Source organism: Calonectris borealis, chromosome 3, assembly GCF_964195595.1.
Source record: "Calonectris borealis chromosome 3, bCalBor7.hap1.2, whole genome shotgun sequence".
Lineage (NCBI taxonomy): Eukaryota > Metazoa > Chordata > Aves > Procellariiformes > Procellariidae > Calonectris > Calonectris borealis.
The window spans coordinates 118,048,884-118,061,938 of record NC_134314.1 but is presented as its reverse complement, the minus strand read 5'-3'; the positions used below and the strand labels follow the sequence as shown (position 1 = coordinate 118,061,938).

The 13,055-nt window shown below is 46.3% G+C and overlaps 1 protein-coding gene across 12 annotated transcripts in view; it reads left to right on the top strand.

Annotated features, from left to right (window-relative positions):
• SERTAD2 (SERTA domain containing 2) overlaps positions 1–13,055 on the top strand; it is an 85,130-nt gene that overhangs the window by 36,145 nt on the left and 35,930 nt on the right. The window contains exons 2-3 of one of the 12 annotated variants that reach the window (XM_075147623.1): positions 3,132–3,240; positions 4,682–4,797. The exons of 8 other annotated variants lie outside the window; for them this stretch is intronic. The gene's annotated coding sequence lies outside the window, so the exon portion shown is untranslated. 3 more of the 12 variants (XR_012673219.1, XM_075147624.1, XM_075147628.1) reach the window with 3 other exon arrangements.

Sequence of the window (13,055 nt, the reverse complement as noted above, 5' to 3'; positions counted from 1 at the left end):
GTGAGAGAGTTATCTTTCCCTGTAAACACTGGGAGCCAGTGTTAAACCGAGCTCGGCAGGGCTGACGCTCCTACAAAAAGGAGCAAAAGAGGTGCAGGATTCCTGCTACTGTTCACGCAGAGGTGGGGGAAGCTCGCGGGTGTCGGGAGTTACAGCACTTTGCAGCAGGGCTTTTGGGGATGGGCCCCCGAAGGGAAGCTTGCGAGTCGTGTTGCCGTGAAAAGTCTCACAGCGTGTTACATGATGCAAGCTACTTGGCAAATGCTGTAATTGTGTCACCGAAATGGCTGAGCCACAATGCTCAGGGAGAAGGTTTTGCCTTGTGAGCCTGTGAACGCACTATACCCTTCCCTGGTGCACGAGGGCACTCTGGGAACGCCGGTTACGCTGCAAACTGCTGTGAGTGCTCTGTTTGTGTGGGGTTTCTTGTACTCTGTTTTGGGATTTGAAATTTGCAGGTTATGTGGCTGAGAACACGTAACAAGATATAACTAGAGAGATGCTTTACAAATGTTTTTCAAAGGACTTGGAAAATGAGCGTGACGATTAGGGACAACGTTTTTATAAAGCCTTCAGCTCGGCATCCTGTTTTACTCTTGTGACAAACTGCAGTTATGCAGAAAGCAGCTATTGGCATTTTTAATGTCTCATTCCTTCAGCAGCTAGCGGTAGCTGCTTGCTTTTAAATGTTATTATTTGCACCCACAGCAGTTGGAGCTGAGAGGTACAAAGTCAAGGGAATGGCTTTAAAAATCAGGCTTCAGGCCTGATTCGGGTTCAGGCTTCAAACCACTAGCTCTGACAGGGCTGAGCAGTGCTTTGTAGCATGGACATAGGTATGTATGTGTGGGTACACAGAGCCTACATGGGTTGTTCCTGTCAGGTGTTAAAGTCTAGTGTTAAGCAAATACCATTTGCAAGTAGCCTGAGATGTCGTCTTTTTTTTTTTCTTCTGTCTCTCAACCTTTGCTGCGAAACAGAGCTCTCATATTTTCCATTCCTAATTCAAGAGCTGGAGGGATTGCTAAAGCCAGGTATCAAATTACAAGAGAAAGAGTGAAGACATTTGGTTGCAGCTTCATCGGCTCACGGAGTACACCCAAGCGACCATTTTCATCAGCCCCCAAGTCAATGTTAAAACTATGTAAGGGAAATCATCTTTTCTCTAAGTCTGTCCTTGGGAAGGACAGTGTCTGCAAGGAAAGTTCCCACCAACAGAGGTGTGTGAGGGCTGGGAAAAGGAGGAAGGAAAAACCCTCTAATGTTCAAAAAAGCATCTCATCCATAATACAGGAAATGTTGTTCCTACTCATCTGAGCTACTAAAAAAAAACCCAACAAGTTTCAACAATAACAATTTTCAAATGAAATCCTTTGAATGGGTAATGTGTGTAGCTTAAAATGAAAATGTGACTCAGCCAGGAATTGTTACTATTACTGGTACTGTTTTAGCTTTTAAACTGAGTCTACTTCAGATACTTGGCATGTCCTTGGTTGTGATAGGAGGCTGATTAGAGGTGGTGGTGAAATATCCTTTATGGGCTGACTAATTCAAATGTGGATCTTTTCTGCTGAAATTGAGATTTGAGACTCTCTTGTTGAAGTTAGACGTGAACTTGAGCGAAGATTTCAATGTGTAAAAGAAAGCCAAACCCCTGTATTCTGTTTTTTCCCTTCTCATTACCTTTTTCCACTTCCTTGCTAGCATTTATTTTCTTGTTGGTGTTTTCCAGACCATGGTTTTTCCTCAGACAGAGCCTATTCTCTTCTGTGTTTGGATGCTTTCTTCAAACCTTCAGCTTCTTCTCTTTGATTCTTAAACTGGTATATGTGTTTGACTCTTTCCTCAGTAGTTTGCCCCACCAAAACACAGAGCCTCCTCACCCTCCTTTCCTTTCCTATGTATTCTCTTGGTCTTTCCCCTGCGTGCGGTTTTCCTTCCCCTGATCTCCCCATGTTACTCCTTTTCATTCCTCAGTTGCACTTGTCTGGCTGAAAGAGATCTGCAGCCAGCTCCTCCACCATTTCCCCACCGTGCCTTTCCTCCGGTAGAGCTGATGGGAAATGCCGTATTTCCCCCTTCCCTCCTCCCACTGCCCCCTTCCTCTCCTGCTTCTCTTTCTTCTATAGCTCAGTGAAAAACGCTTAATGAAAAGGACTTTGGCTGAGAGAGGAGGAGAGCAAACTCAAGTTATTTCCCTGTGTGTATTTTCTGCTGTCTGCCTGTTGCTGCAAGCAGACACTCAGCCTTTGAAGCTGGATATTCTTCGGAGTCAGTAGGAAGATTCATTTTGGAAAGGGTAGTAGTGGACTGACATTTGATTTCCTTACTTAAGTGTGACTGTTACCCATATGCTGGAGACCACATGTGACTTACAGCACCCGCTCTCTGCGCTTCCTTGGTTTTTCTGCCCAACCTTCAGTTGGGCACATTTTGGTGGCTATTTTCACCATGAAAAGAGGTAGAAATTGTGTTCCCTTTCACACTGAAAGCTTAGGTTAAAATTAAAACACGTACAGAGCTGCAGAAGCTCTGGGGCTCATCTCTTATAGCCCCAAAGGCCGCCTTATACTCAACTCGGGGGCTTTTCAGAGAGCTGAAAAGGGGAATTTCACTGTTGTACGCAAGCATTTTGTTTCCTGCTGCTTATGTGGCAGTTGTGAAGGTGTCCCTAAACCGTAGTAGTTGTCAGTGTATGATTGCTGTATCGAGATACTCCACGAACCCTAAATGTGAACCAAATACGTAAAAGCATACTGAGATGAGAGGGGAAACATAAATGAATCTGTGTATTTTCAGCTCATCTGTCTTTATTTTTCCCAGTGTAGCGGACAGTGATTTGTTGTGTGTGCCGCTTGAGCACTGCGTAACATGAACAAAGAGCATCCATGCAATATTAAAGACACAAATTGAATTAAAACTGTCGAGCTCTTCCCCTCCTCCTGACACTTTTCCAGGCCAGTTTTTTCCTGTGTGGGCTGTGTGTTGCTTGCGTGCTTCCAGGGCTCAATGAAACATGCAGCACTTCTGGATAACAGACAAAACAGAATTAGGTGCTTTGTTGTTACCCATATGCCCAAGACTAGGGATAAGAAAAGACTTGTTGTCTCTTCCCTCCTTCCTCTCCACAGATCTTCAGTGCAAGGAGTCAGAGTTTGAAGAAGTTGAGTGAAAACCTCAAGGGAGTCAAATTTCTTCTTACGCCTATGTAATTCATGGTGGGAGCGATGTGACGTAACGGTGAGCAGAGGCACTGTGCTCGTGTAACTTTGGATCTGGGCGAGAGGAAGAAATGCTGTGAGACAGCCTCTTGTCAGGAGGCTTTCCCTGCAGTCCTCCAGACAGGCTGGCTGTATTCCTGAAAGACAGGTCATATCCTGCCAGACATGAGAGACACTGAGTGAGGCTGTACAGCCTGTGCTCTGCAGGTCTGCAGACTAGATAGGTCCTTTGAGCCTTTGCCCATGAATACAGGAAGGACGCACTATGAAAGGTCCTTTATGCAGGTGCCTTCATATAGGTGAGGAAAAAGGAAGCCCAAGTAACCTGCCTCTTCTTCCATCTTGCCCTACAAATGCCTCCCACGGTTGCCAGCCTTTTACTGGGAAGCACAAGACCCTTCTCTCTGAGGGGCTGTGGATTGGAGGCAGTGAGTGCTTGCACTAGGGCAGCTCGAAGAGCCCAGTCACCTTTGAGAACAAGAGGAGGATATACGGGTGATACTGGCATGCCCTGTCATGCACCTCAGTAGTCAGGAAGGGATATCACTAGAGAGGTCTAACAGACAAAGCTCAGATGAGAAAATACAGATGTCAAACATATTTTCTAGCTATCCAAGCTGCCCCTTACTGTAACAGAGGCATCGGAAGGAAATGTGCATCTGTACCTTCGGCAACTGAAAATGTAGCTCCAAACTCTGAATTGCTGCTTTAGCTGCTGTGTCAGATCGGTAGTGTGAGATACAAGCATGCATCATCTGTCAGTGTGGGAGGCTCCTGTTGCAAGGTGGAAAGGACGCTTGGGGTGGGACAGCTTAAAAAGTCTCCACAGAGTTCATCTACCTGTGCTGTTAGTCACCGGCTGTCCTTTACTCGTGCAGAGCTGTGCATGAGTTTCAGACTGGCTGCTGTAGCTCGCAGTCTGACCCCAGATATGCAAGGCTTGTCTCATCAGAGCCAAATGGAAATAGCACCATCACGTTTCCTCTGTGCTACCCCTTGATGATTTCTGCAACAGCAGTACTTGGCTTACAAGCTTAAAACCCCGATCCTAACTATTTATGAAGCGTCACCCGCTATAAGCAACCATCAGCTGCCTAAGCACAGCAGCGTCTTTCCCTAGTCCTGAGCCTGGCTCGCAGGCTCCGCAGGCCAGATTTTGCTCCCCTTTGGCCCCAGTGTCTCAGGCGGTGTGAAAGCAAAGTACGGCACTTAGGAGACCGGTTAGCTGTGCTAGAGATGGCACGAGGGCAGGTAGGGTACAGCTCTGGGAGGCTGACCAGCTCTGGCCCTGCAAAGATTGCTGGTGGTGGTGTGGTCATCGGATAGGACACACAGAACAGCCACCTACTTCAAACGTGAGGGAGAGATGGACGGGAGCAGGCAAGAGCAGAATTGCATTTTAAGCTTCACAAACATTATGTGCATTGTTCAGATATTTGCGGAGTAGCTTTTACTTTCAGACCCTACAGAACTGCTGCGCTGGGGTCCTAACCATTTCTTTTCCTGCACGTGTTGGCAGATGGTCGGAAGAAGAGCCTGCCGAGCACGGTGCATGCTTGAGGGCAGCGATTCTGAGGCAAGTTGTTGAGATTATCTGATGTTTCACATTTTCTGTAATTTAGTGTGTGTCTGTGTGTGTGTGTGTGAAGGGAGTATTTAAAACTTGTAGACAATAGTATGCTGGGTTGCAGGGAATGAAACCCCTAATGAATAGTCCATTGTTTACATCCATTTGAGGCTGTTTCTTTGCTGAATTAGTGCCATGAAACATAGCTTGCAACTCTGTTGTTTTTAACTCCCTTCTCCTTACCCATCCCCCTTCCCATTCCTTATGGTTGCTAAATCCTGCTGTTATCTTCTCTACACAAGTTTCCAAACTTCTTTCTCTCCTCTTGATTTCCCTATGCTTAAATCTCTTGTCCAAACTGGGTCATCTTTTGCTTCTAGTTTAGCAAATTTTCCCATCCTTGGCCTCTTGGACTCACACCTCAGTCATTATTTTTATCCAAATGAATGGGGGGGGGGGGGGGGGGAAGAAAGCACCAAAACTGTTTCCTGCTGCCATAGTCAGTTCTAGATCTCCCTCTTCCCTTTACCTTTCCCTCCCCACCTCCTCGCTTTGGCGCTCTTCCTGTGCCAGTTTGCAGCTGTGTATATATGTTTTTTATTTTAGCTCATATTTGCCTGCAAGCCCCCCGCCCAGTTTCTAGCCCTTATTTCCCTCTCTGTTCAGGTGCTTTCCTCCCTTGCTCTGTCCATATTGCTCCGTGCTCTGATCTTTGTGCCTTCTTCTGGCAACCCCTACAATTTGAGGTATGGCTCAAGCGTACCATTGAGTGTACCGGCCCTGTGACTGCCCCTCTGCCTGTCAGCCAGAGCATTTACACAGCTTGTTCGCACAGCTCGTGGAGGAGTGTGGTCAGGACATGATGACTGCCTTGCTAAATGGTTTTGTCCCCGTGTCTGGTTCTCTTTCTGCGATTAAAACTCCTGAAAGTGGAACCTGGTCTCTCTGCTTGTCTTGGGAAGTGTCTGCTGGGCGGGAGGTAGCTGCCTTTTCCCCCTCTTTAAGCAGATAAGCGTGGCTGGTCAGCGGAGTTGTAAGCTTTTTTCTGTGCTCGGTTTGTAGATGACCCTTTTTTTGCTAATTGAGGCTGTGTAGCTGTTTACCTGCATGACTTGCTGGAACGATTGCTCAGACTGATGCATACCACACTCTGGGACTGTTTCTTCTCTCTCCAGCCCTGATTTATAGATAACTGGAGAAGGGAATTCTTGGCTGCCTTGTTTTGAAAACTATTACACTGTAGAATAACCTCATGAAGTGAATACACCACCTGATACAAAACCAGCTCTATTCAGTTTTCTGGTTTTCCCCATCAAAGAAAGCTGCCCTTTATTATTTAAACAATAATTTCCCTCAAATGATATTGCAAGAGATGTAAGCACAAAGGCTTGCCTGCTTTTCCAGGGGTTCCTGGACATTGGAAATGGGGAGACTTCCATAATCAATAGAAGGAATGGGATATTTTGGAGAGGGCTTTTTTGTTTGTTGTATTATGTCCTTCTGGATAGGCAGTGTGCACATGCCACATAGTACAAACCAGTCACAGCTCTGTCAGGGTTGTGTGTGCAGACTGAAGTGCCAGGGCAGCTTATCTACAGGGATCTGCAGAAACTCCCCTATGGCTGAAGAGATCAGCAGGTTGGGATGGTTGAAAGGCCCCAAAGATTTCAAGAAAGTACATGCAGACCAACCTTTAATTAAAGGAACACTCTGCCTTGTGCAAATCAACATCTTTTGCTTCCCTTTTCTTCACAACCTCTGTGGGACGCCCTCTGGATTGTGACTTGAGGGCAATGGTGTAAATTTTGAAATACTGTTTGTATGTGTAGGACAGCGCTGGTGTCCTTTTGGGTTGGAGGAACTCTAAAATATGGCGAAATTGTCAAGTGACAAGAAAACCAATGATGTTTCAGCCCATGCCACAGAAAATCCTGCAAGAGGGAGAGTTAGATGTGAAAATTTACCCTGTTGCTACGGAGCTCATTTGGTTGCGTATATCATGTGAGAGAGGAATGACTGAAGAAATATTCCACCTGGTAAATGAACAGAGAATACATTTGCCCCAGTTACAGGACAGCTTATACATGCATAAAACCTGAGACACCTGGTAGTGGTGCTGGGCAGGTACTGTGTATTAATGGTCAGGTGGGGAAGCAGATAGTTTTTGGATGAATGGGCTCATTTGAAGGCAGGGGAGGAGGGAATTTCCTATCTGTCTTTAAAGTATTTCTCCTTCGTGATGCCATGTGCTTTTAAGGAAACTAGATTTTAGGGACATTAGTGCTGTAAGCGGCAAAAGTTTCTACTTCCCACAATGGGGTTGCTTTCTCCTCCTTACTTCCAGTCCAGATTGATGGCAAGGTCCCGAGGCTGTGACACTGTGCTTTTGTTTTGGCCTCTTACTTCCCTATGAAAACACAGAGCTGATACATAGGATTTAGGATTCATTCCTGACTTTCTTACAATGATTCGCTCCTCCTCCCACCTTTGTCACTAGACATTGCACATTCCTCCCAAACCAAACTTCTGTAGCCCAGAATTAGGTCACACACCACCACCTGGACAACAGGCATCGCTTGCGTCATCTGTTGGTGTGACGTCCGGTGAGACGCAGAGCGTGCTGTGTGAGTGCTCGGTTAGCAGGACCGGCTTTCTCGGAGAGCGGGATGTGAGAATGCCTCTTGTTATACCTGCCATATGGGCGTTTGCAGATGACGGGGGGGAGAACTCTATTTACAAAGGGGGGGGGTGGGGGGAAGGTATAAGCTAACTCCATCAGCGCACGAATTTTCTGCTGGCTGGTTTGGATGATTTATAATGGTATACAGAGCTTTGTCACCTTTATGCTGACTCGTTCCAATGCTGCCCAGAGGTTGGCCCATTGGCCTGTAAAAAATGAGTTGTTGATCTGTGTTGCTTTTCCTAGTGACCACAGTACTGGGGCTGTCGTCAATCCTACTGCAGAGCTCAACTGGGGCTGGAGGGGGCTGCCTGGGATATTCACTTGGCCTCTTAGCACTGGTGATTTCATTTTAGGCATCCTTATAACGTGACCCTTTGCAGGACATAAACAAATCTTCTTTTTACTTAGTGGGTAGAAGAGCAGCAACTCCAGTGGCCAGACTTGTAGCCTTTGCACAAGAACGCGATTTCTCATCTACGTGGTCGTTTTGGGAAGCTCGCAGGAGAGGAGCGCGCTTTCGGGATTTTTTCAAATGGGGTTAGCATGGAGTAACAGGTCCAGTTGCTGCAACAGATTAGCTGCAAAGGGGATGGATGCAACGCAATTAGCAGCAGAGACAGAGGTGTCTGCGAGCGTGCAAACATTTTCTTAGGACATGTACGTTGTGCTTCTCCTTCCTGAGAAGTGCTGAGAACAAATTGTCATAGAAATGCAAAATACATTCAGTCTGTTTTGGGTTGAGGCAAGAAATGAGGGCCCTATAGCCTGGAGAGACGTGTATGAGTCTGCGTGGGGAAAATGCACCTTAATTAGATGGGTTGACTGATCCTGTTTCTCCTGCTCCTTCCGCAGTTAGCAGCGTTCAGTCTAGGAAACGCCTGCTGAATTCGCCCGCCACTGCCCTTACGGTAGGCCTGGCACACTCACCTAGAGTCCTCCATGCCGTACAGCTGGATGTCACCAAAACCGAGCTCGTGACCTGTTTGGCTGGATGGACAACTTCAGCCTGGGAGGGGAGCCCAGCACATCCCATGCCCTCCACACACGATGTTCTTTAACGCTTCTTCCCGGCGGCTGGCTGGGTTTTAGCACGGAGAGGAGGGCATCTCTCCTGGCGCGGCTTGGCCAGGTGCTGGGGCTGTGCCTGCATGGGGGGCTGCGTCCCCTCCTCTCGCGCTGTGGAGCTTGCGGTGCTGCTGTTTTGAGCACCACTTCTCTGAAAGTTGCTTCATAGACATGCTGGGCTTTACTTTATCTTGACAATACACCCTTTTCTTGAGAGAAATGAGAAGTTTCAATTTCAGTCACTAGCCTGTTTTTCATTAACCTGTTTTAGTCAGCAAGTCATGTCTTTACTGTGCCACTCTCTCAAACTGCTGCTAGTAAGCCTAACGAGACGGTGGAGCAAAACTCCTGTCCTCTGCAGAAAATGCAAAGAGAGAAGAGGCAGTTTTACCCCAAACGTTGGAGGAGACTCGGTCAAATTAACACTACAGTAAATGTCAAATATTTTGAATTTACAGGGTACTTTAAGCCCCAAGTGGGGGACAAGGGGGAGGAAGGGGGGAAGTGATTGGAGTGAAGTTAATAAACCTTTTACAACTTTTGACTTAACCTTTTATTCAGTGTTTGTATAACTCAGTTATCTGCTAGTTAATACCAGTATTTTTGATACCTCTCCAGAGCCAATACACTGCAAACCTTCAACCCTGTTGGGTATTTGTGCTACAGCATATTTAATAGCCATGACAACAATTCAACAATTGTATAGCAGCCTCCCCTCCCTGTCTGAGTGTTGCAGGCACCAGAGTGTCTCCATTGGAAAACCCCTAAACATACAGTTTCAGCCAAAACTGGTTTAATGATAGTCTAGTGAGAGCTTGACAGGCTTTTTTAAAAAAAAAAAAAAAAAAAAGGGCACTTTTTTCCCTCTCCCCTGCCACCGATTTTTTTTCCTCAACTTCTTCACTTCTTTTGAAAAAAAGCTGCTGCTGTAAAATACAAGGCAAATTAAAAAAATAAATTGCTTTAAATTGCTTAACAGGCTTGATGAGACAAAGACTGGTGTGTTGGAGTGGCTGCAGGGAGCTCTGCGGCTGCTTTTGTATGATTTCAGAGGTGAATTTAGATGGCTGGAAGATAGATGGGTGCCAGATGCAGTTTGACACAGATTCCGGCAGCTGCTCCTGCGCGAGGTTTCATTAGTGGCGAGTTAGCCAGTAGCAGAGCTCCGGTGAGGCCCTGAACGCTGAAATGACAGCGAGAACAGTGAAACAATACAATATTCGCTAAGTGATTTTAATCTAGGAGATTAAATGACACCCAGTCGGTTTCCCGACTTAGAAAGCCAACACGGTATAAAGCTGTTCATGGCACTCACTCTATCCAGGCCCTTGTCACATATATTTACATTGCGAGTGCTTCCCCGACCCCCCCACCCTGAAATGGGAAGAGAAGGGTTGATTTTGTCGCAGTCATATTTTTCCATCCTAACTGTATAATGTGTTTTTAACTGCAACAGGAAATATTGGCCTCACTTCGACAAATGCTTACATTGGACTGAAGTGCTCGCGTGCTCCTGCTAAGCACAGGCGTAACTGTTTGAAAGATTAGGGCCACAATCCATAAAGAGAACGGCTTCCTTTTTAATGGATGGGCAAGTCCCAAAATCAGGAAGTCATTGGTATTTACAGGCTTGGGGAATTGGGTTTGGTTTTAACTAAACCGGTGTGCTACGATGGATGACTTGATAGAAATGGTGGTGGAGCTGCTGTTCTCCAGGCAGCTGAAGGTTTGTTTGTGGAGGGACACTGAAGATTGGGATTTTGTGAAGGGAGAGAAAATGTAGTCAAACTTATTTGCAATGCAACCTGGGCTGACTGTGGTTAAAGATTCTTCTGGGGGGCTTCCTGGGCTGTGTTTTGGGAACCCTCGCTGTGGCAGGGCTGGCACTTACTATGTGGTTATTTGGGCTTTGTATAAAAAATAACTTTGTGTATTTCTGATTGCTTTAAGAATTGAATCCCTGACTACAGGAAGAGGTTTTCTCTTTGTTAGTTGAGGGAATTTATATAGGGAAACAGACATAAAAAATCTCTTTTCTTCCATACATGCCATTACATATTTAACTGCTGATGTCAAACTACTCTGTTCACTTTGAGTCATTTACTATCATCGCAGCAAGCAAACAAACCAGCTTTTTTTTTTCTCCCAATTAATATGCAAGTTGGATGTGTATGGGTTGTCTTTCAGTCTCAACCGTTGTTTGTTTGCGAATGTTAAAATTCTGTGTCTAGATGCCTTTGGTAAGTACCCCATGCATGGCTTCAATTAAGCTTTCTATATCGAGAAAGTATGCCTTAATTTAGCAGGTTAAAGATATCTCTGTTACATCAGTTTGTTCACAGTGTGTTGTGACCTAATCAACTAGGGATGTAAGCCATTTCATGAGGAGTAATTACTCAACAACAAAAAATGTCTCTCCTTCCTAATAGCCATGAGTGAGTTGGCTAATTGGAATCCATTTTGGTAGTGGCAGGTCAGCAATCAGGAGGTGACTTTCCTGGCTGGCTTCTAGGTGGGAGGGAGAAGCTGGCAGAAGCTGAAACACAGAGCTATGGCTTCCCGAGGCCGCTGCGAGAGCATCGCTGCCGTTCGTATTGGTGCCCCACGCCTCACTAGTGCTCTCCTTTACCGATGATGCTGCGACATGGTTTGGTCAAAACCCTTTCCTGGATGTTTTTGCGGGAAAGAATTTGTGATTGGGTTGGAAATGCCAGATCTGCTCCTAAGACTTGCAAAACAGCTCTGGTTTTATCAGTATTACTGGTGGTAGGGGGCTGCAGTGATGGCGTTATCATGTGACACATCTTCTCCATCGCCTGGTCAGGAGATGGTGTGAAGTTTAGGGATGTTGGCTCATTATGTCTCTACTTGGAATAACTGATGACAGTGACAGAGCAATTTTTACTTTCAGTGCTTCATCGCTTAGGAGCATGGGCTGCCAATCCTGCCATGCTGAGGCATCTTTTAGATGACCCCAGCGGTTGGTGTCCTGTTTTTCTACTTCAGCAAGAGATAGATCATTGAGGTGCATTTGATTCCCCCCCCCTGCTCCTTTGGCTTCAAATCTTGCTGAGAGGGAGGTGGAGACGAAAATCCTCATGAATTAACATTATTTCCCTGGTGGGCTTTGCTGCCCATTTTATCTAATTACGCCTGCTGTTTTCCAGATCACATTGTAAGCATTTGCATGAAGGGGCTTTCACTTACCTCCTCAAGTAAATTAAATAACAGCCCTTAGGCTGGGCTGACAGCATAATGCATTTTCATGTGGGAGATCAACAGCTCCCGTACCTTGAGATGGGAAACGCTGAAATGACAGGGAAGCTCTGCGCTTTTGTCTTGAATTAGGGCAACTAGACTGAGTTAGGGCTACTTTGAAAGTGCCTGTTGCTGACTCTTGTGGTGTGTAGGGATCAGTAGGAAGAGAGGGACACATGGGAATCCACAGCAAGGGAGAACAGACCGTGGTTTTTGTCTCACAAGGATCCACAGGCTACGTGTAAGATGTGCAGGAAAGCTGGGGAAAGCAAGCCTGCTGTCAGCAGATTTAAATGCATAGCCCTATTGGAAAGCGTGAAGGGATCTGCAAACCAGGAAAGATTGGAAGCCACAGACGTAAAGCAAATGAGAGGTGCAGGCCCTGCCCTGAGGATGTTTACAGTGTGACTTTGTGGATGAGGAAAGCTGGACTTGTATTGAGTGCTCTGGGAATCAAAACACAGGGGCTTAACTTTCATTTCCACAATAAGCCATCCCGTAGTTTCCCTGTGCTTCATTTCTTCAATTTGCAAAATGAGGCAGTAGGCTGTCTGCTGAAATGACAGTCCGCTGCTTTCTTTGCCTGACCCGTTACTCCCAACGAGTATCCAGCCCCAGGAACTATCCTCCTCCAAATGTTTCAGAGTTCCTAGAGCCCTTCGTAATAACAGCCTCATGGGATGATCCGGTTCCTTCCCAGTCATGTGTGGTACACATCAGAAACGTACATCAGCCCTTCCCTGGCTGTGGTGACTCCTCCATTTCTTTGATAGAGTTGAGAGCTTCTGAGGAGGAGAACGGATCAGGAACAAATGACCATGAGGAAACTTCAATGTATTTCTTCAGCTCCTGATCAGCCCACGCTTGTCCTGGCAGAAAAGAGGAGGTTGGTGGGAAGGCAGAGAGAGGAACTCCACCTCCCTCAATCATTAGGCTTTTGGACAAGCCTGAGGTGCCCCAAAACTCTGGTGTCCTCTTGGGCTCTGTCTTTGCAGGATGGTTAAGTGTGCCCAAGCCAGGGACATGCAAGTAAGTGGGCTAGTGAGGTGCGTGGCCAAACTGAGTGAGCATTTAGTGAGCGAGGAAGAGGAGGAGATAGGCACCTACAGCAAGTAGGGAATTTAATCTCTTCTCTGGCTTGCTCATGTTGGTTGTGAATGGGGGTCAGCAACAGGAGAGGCAGCTTAGCTGGGGGTGTGTGTCTCATGTGGTGGGGAGCCTTGCATACATATTTCATGTAAAGGAAGAAAGACTGTATGTG